We start from the raw sequence: 6,000 nt of genomic DNA, 5'->3' as shown, positions 1-6,000 counted from the left end.
TAGATGTGTACCAAAGTCCTACTGTTACCACCTGCAGGGATTGATGCAGTTTGTACTGATCCTACCCCATTTCATAGAAGGGGACTAGGCAGTCCTGCAGATTTCCCTGGCTTGGCTTTTTCAGAGCCCTGCTCTACTACCCATCCAATAGATGGACTAGATTTGCTTAGGTGTAGGGACCCTTAACAATGTGCAAACATTGTTAATAACTACAGGGCTTGTTCACTGAAAGAGTGGATACATCCAGAGGTTTAGTGCCTGGAACATGATGTACATAGGCTTTACAAGAAGCTTATGTACATCATGTTGAGGGCACAAAACCAAAAGATGTGTTCTACTCTTTCAGCCAACAAGTCCTGCCTGAAAATGCAAATAAGGGGTAGGCCTTGCTGAGCCAATCTTAAAAGATTGGGACTTAGGGGTTTTGGTAGTAATTTGTATGTGTTAGTGTTAATAAAATGAGTGTCCCTGTTTGATATACTTTATTTTTCTTTTACAGGTGGTTGTTGTCCTTGGTACTCTGGATGTTTTCCTGGCCTTTGAAGTTGTTTGGAGTCTTCAGTTGAAACCTCAACCTGAAACAAAATTGTCAACATTAGTTATATTGTATACTATTTAATAAATCTTTTAATGAAAATACTTTATATACTTTATCCTGAAAGTAGCTATAATTTAATCATGCTGGAAATTAATATTTCAAACAATATCTAAAAAAAACTTGCTATAAGTTTATATAAAACTATAATAAACAAATTAAAGGTATAATACAAAATATATAAAGCTAATATAAACTTAAGTTTGTTAATTACATAAAGCTATAAGTATATATAACCAAGTTATAATAAACTTAGTTTATATAAAGCTATAATAAGTATAGCTAAGTTATAATATAATTAACAAACTTAAACTTAAAGATAAAATATATAAAGCTAATAAAAACTTAAGTTATATATAAAAAGGTATAATATTACCTTTAAGCAACATTATATTTTATAAGTGAAAACTAATTTTGACAACTATAAAAATGAGTCTAGTTTGGTATGTAAAGCTTTTAAGTTATCAGGTTAAACTGCAAAAGATAAATTTTAGGCATTATTTTAATAGATTAAATTAACTACATTTGTTTTAAGTGAAATTTGTTAGACTAAAGTTAAAGCTATGGAACATATTGATTAGTGGAAATGATGTAAATTTTTACATCAATGATAAGATTACACTAAATTAGCTAAATTTTTTTTCCCACAAGTGTCTTGCTAAATGCCACAACTTGATAGGAAACATGAAAGCGTTTCCTAACAATATTGTCTAATGGTACCAAACCCTTCAATTTTCTAAGAAAAGAAACAAAACCATTAGACATGTCCAATCTGTTAATATAATGCTGCACTCAAGTGTCCTACTAAATTATTCACACCAGACATCCCATTACCACAAATGTTTCAAACTGCTGAAGATAACTATTTCAAGATAGTTTATATAAACACTATCTGCCTATAACAAGCACCATAAATGGGAAGAGCCTTACAAACATTCAAATACCTGTACCTGGAATTCAATCCAAGCTATTAAATGAATTGACAGCCAAACTTACTGCCACATAAACTCGCTAGATAGATTTCAAATGTTACTCAAATTTTGGAAACTGCCAAGCAGAAAACTTTCAAATTACTTTGACCTCACATCTGCAAGGTCCTGAAGGGAAGAAACATTAATAATTCTTGTAAAATCAACAAAACATTGGTTTGTTAAAAACAAACCTGTTCACATTTTTTTTTCTGATAACCAGCTATTCAAACACACACACTGTGTTTGATAAAGCACCATATCAAAGGCTACGAGTGAAATATGAAGCACATGGAATAAAGGATAAAAAGATTGCTTAATTAAAGCTTCCTCTGAAACACGGCATGAAGCATACCACAAGGGTCTAAACCTTACATACCTCAATGACAAATCAAATTATTACAAACCACACCAAGATTTATGGTACAGAGAACATGAAAAAATGATATCAAGCCCTTACAAAGATCTATGGGAACTCTAAAAATGGTTAAAAGACTGGCAAATTCTTATTATTATAAGAATTTGCAATGTATTTAACATTGCAAAACCTTACAGGTGACCCAGATCAATCCATATCACAACTACCACATTAAAATGAAGAAGAACAATGAAATAAAGGACCTTGGAGCTAGATTCCATCATTAACCAAAAGTTGCTCCAGTAAACAATAATTACTAACAAAACCCTACAATTAATCAAGCGACCTTTTGACTTTAACGAAAAGAAGGTAGTTATTCTAATGTCAAAACATTTATACACCAGATATCTATAATCACTTAGATAATTGTACCCAACCATGAAGAACCCCCACCTTCTTTACAAAAACACATCTACTTTCAAACAACAACACTGCCCAACACAAATATTTCTAAAACTAAGTCGACTAATACTAGGAACAACTGAAGGCCACGACAAACACTGCAACTCTCTCCTACCCCCAAGTCTTATGCTATTAATGATCCATTTTATTTTGACATACTTCCTACAGACGAGACCAGAGACAGGACGATCTAGTGAGTAAACTGAAGCACGATACAGGTGTCAACGGACATCAGTCAGCCCACTTGTCACCACAGTGGATAAACTAATAACATTATAACCTGCAATTTTGTATGACTCCCTGTGGCCATTTAAATCAATAAAACCCAGGGTTGTGCCAATGTTTATAGCATAAGGTAAGGTATACAGGAATGCCTGGTAATGTCTAGTCCTTGTATGTGCTTTAGGCAACCAAACTGAACAACAACATTGCTCGTGTTATACTATTTTATCCGAGTTTCTCATTCGGTACAACCTTTTAAACCCAAATAGGAATGCGCTTTAAAGATCCATTTATTTGGAGATTCTACTTACACAATCTAAATTACCGGTCTCTGAAAGTACTACGAGATAAGTTTAACTAGATGAGTGTTTGCCTATCCACACCCACATGAGGTATGTGACAACACTGAATAAAGAAAGGGGCTTTGAGCATTCAGCATGCAACAATTGGACATGACATAACCAATATAGCCAGGTCATACCTACCCCTCCTACCTACCCCCTAACTCCTTCCCCCAATCCCATCACTCCTGCCCTCCCTTCTACCCCCTCACTCCTACCCTCCCTCCTGTCTCCTCAATCCTCCCTCATACCCCCATTATTTTCGCCCTTTCTCCTGCCCCCCTCACTCCTCCCCCCTACCCCCTCCCTCCCTCCTACCCCCTTCCTCCTACCACCTCCCTCCTCACTTCCTGCCCCCTCACTCCTACCCCATCACTCCTGCCCTCCCTTCTACCACCTCACTCCTACCCCATCACTCCTGCCCTCCCTTCTACCCCCTCACTACAGCCCTCCCTTCTACCCCCTCACTCCAGCCCTCCCTTCTACCCCTTCACTCCTGCCCTCGCTTCTCCCCCCTTCCTCCTACCCCCTCCCTCCTTCCCCCTCCATCCTGCCCCTCCCTCCTACCCCGTCACTCCCTACCCCCTCATTCCTTCTCCCATTCACTCGTACCCCCCCTCACCATTTCCCCCTCACTACTACCCCCTTACTACTTCTCCCACCTCACTCCTCCTCCCCTTTCACTATTCCTCCCTTTCACTCCTCCTCACCTTCATTCCCCCTTCCCTCTTCACTCCCCTTACCCTACACACTCCCCCTTCCCTTCTCACTCCCCCTTCCCTCCTCACACCTCCTTCCCCCCTCACTCTTCCTTCCCCCCCTCACTCTTCCTTCCCCCCCTAACTCTTCCTTCCCCCCCTCACTCTTCCTTCCCCCCCTCACTCTTCCTTCCCCCCTCACTCTTCCTTTCCCCCTCACTCTTCCTTTCCCCCTCACTCTTCCTTTCCCCCTCACTCTTCCTTTCCCCCTCACTCTTCCTTTCCCCCTCACTCTTCCTTTCCCCCTCACTCTTCCTTTCCCCCCTCACTCTTCCTTTCCCCCCTCACTCCTCCTCTCCCCCATCACTCCTCCTCCCCCCCGTCACTCCTCCTCCCCCCCGTCACTCCACCCCCCCCCCCCGTCACTCCTCCTCCCCCCCATCACTCCTCCTCCCCCTCATCACTCCTCCTCCCCCCCGTCACTCCTCCTCCCCCCCGTCACTCCTCCCCCCCGTCAATCCTCCTCCCCCCCGTCAATCCTCCTCTCCCCCGTCACTCCTCCTCCCCCCCGTCACTCCTCCTCCCCCCCGTCACTCCTCCTCCCCCCCATCACTCCTCCTCCCCCCGTCACTCCTCCTCCTCCCCCCGTCACTCCTCCTTCCCCCCCGTCACTCCTCCTTCCCCCCCCCTCACTCCTCCTTCCCCCCCTTTCCCCTCCCTCTTACCCACTCACTCTTGCCCATCCTTCTTCCCACCCTCCTACAGTTCCTACTGCCCCTTCACTTCTCCCTTCTACCCCCTTCACACCTCCCCCTCACTAATCCTTCTCCTCACTCCTCTACCCCTTCACTCCTCTGCCCCTTCATTCCTCTACCCTCCTCACTCCTCTACCCTCCTCACTCCTCTACCCTCCTCACTCCTCTACCCTCCTCACTCCTCTACCCTCCTCACTCCTCTACCCTCCTCACTCCTCTACCCCCTTCACTCCTCTACCCCCTTCACTCCTCTACCCTCCTCACTCCTCTACCCTCCTCACTCCTCTACCCTCCTCACTCCTCTACCCTCTTCACTCCTCTACCCTCCTCACTCCTCTACCCTCCTCACTCCTCTACCCTCCTCACTCCTCTACCCTCCTCACTCCTCTACCCCCTTCACTCCTCTACCCTCCTCACTCCTCTACCCTCCTCACTCCTCTACCCTCCTCACTCCTCTACCCTCCTCACTCCTCTACCCTCCTCACTCCTCTACCCTCCTCACTCCTCTACCCCCTTCACTCCTCTACCCCCTTCACTCCTCTACCCCCTTCACTCCTCTACCCTCCTCACTCCTCTACCCTCCTCACTCCTCTACCCTCCTCACTCCTCTACCCTCCTCACTCCTCTACCCCTTACACACTTAAAAGTGTGTAATTTGTGGAATTTATATAATTCAAAGTATAGAACATCGCTATGCTCAAAATTATGGGCCTCATATATGCGACATATTCTACAATCAAACAGTGTTTTTGCTGTTATTACACTATATACACACATTGTATATACCCATCTACGTATGTATTCACCATAACGATCCACTATGTTGGTATGGTGAGCCCCAAAAACATGAGTGAGCTGCCACACCCTGCCAGTCCTCCCTCCCTCCTCCAACACATTACTCGCTAACATTCCTCCTCCCAAAATACTGTTATTGTGTTTATTACACTATTTACACACGTTATGTATAAGTATGTACATGTTTTATTCATGTACATACGTACATACTTGCCATCTCCTCACCTCTCTCTCTTGCCTACTTAATGCTCTTGCTTCCCTCATCTCATCACAATCGACTTTATAATGGTCCAGGACGGATCGAAATGTCGTCGTCTATTCAATTTCCAGTGTGTGGTTTGGTCAACAATGAAATCTTCATGCAAGATCTTATAAAGAAAACCCCTAGAATGAGTTTTGCAGATACGAAAGAGTTTAAGGTGAGTAGGGGATGGTTTGAGAAATTTTGAAAAAAGACGTGGTATTCATAGTGTTGTGAGGCATGGTGAGGGTGCCAGCTCAGACAAAGTAGGGGCTGAAAGATTTGTTCGTGATTTTAAAGATTTTGTAGATACTGTATTGATGGATATATTCCACAACAAGTGTTTAATTGTGAGGAGACATGACTATTCTGGAAAAAATTGCCGAAGAGGACATACATTACCCAAGAGGAGACGTCACTGCCCGGACACAAGCTAACTTGGGCTAACTTGTGTCAGGATAGGCTAACTCTTGTGCTGTGTGGCGATTTGAAAATTAAACCCTTGCTCGTGTATCATTCCGAAAATCCAAGAGTTTAAAAAAATATATAATGTTCAGAAAAACTG

General features: G+C 43.3%; 1 long non-coding RNA gene across 2 annotated transcripts in view; it reads right to left on the bottom strand.

Moving 5' to 3' along the window:
* Positions 1-467: 467 nt before the first annotated feature.
* Positions 468-6,000, bottom strand: part of LOC123761093 (uncharacterized) — a 100,479-nt gene continuing 94,946 nt past the window's right edge. For both annotated transcript variants that reach the window (XR_011231129.1, XR_006773208.2), the window contains one exon: positions 468-575. This is a non-coding gene — a long non-coding RNA (uncharacterized lncRNA). The remainder of the gene's footprint in view (positions 576-6,000) is intronic.

Source organism: Procambarus clarkii, chromosome 41 (genome assembly GCF_040958095.1).
Source record: "Procambarus clarkii isolate CNS0578487 chromosome 41, FALCON_Pclarkii_2.0, whole genome shotgun sequence".
In the NCBI taxonomy this organism is placed as follows: domain Eukaryota; kingdom Metazoa; phylum Arthropoda; class Malacostraca; order Decapoda; family Cambaridae; genus Procambarus; species Procambarus clarkii.
Note: the sequence above shows the minus strand (reverse complement) of the source record. Positions and strands in the feature narration are given on the sequence as shown.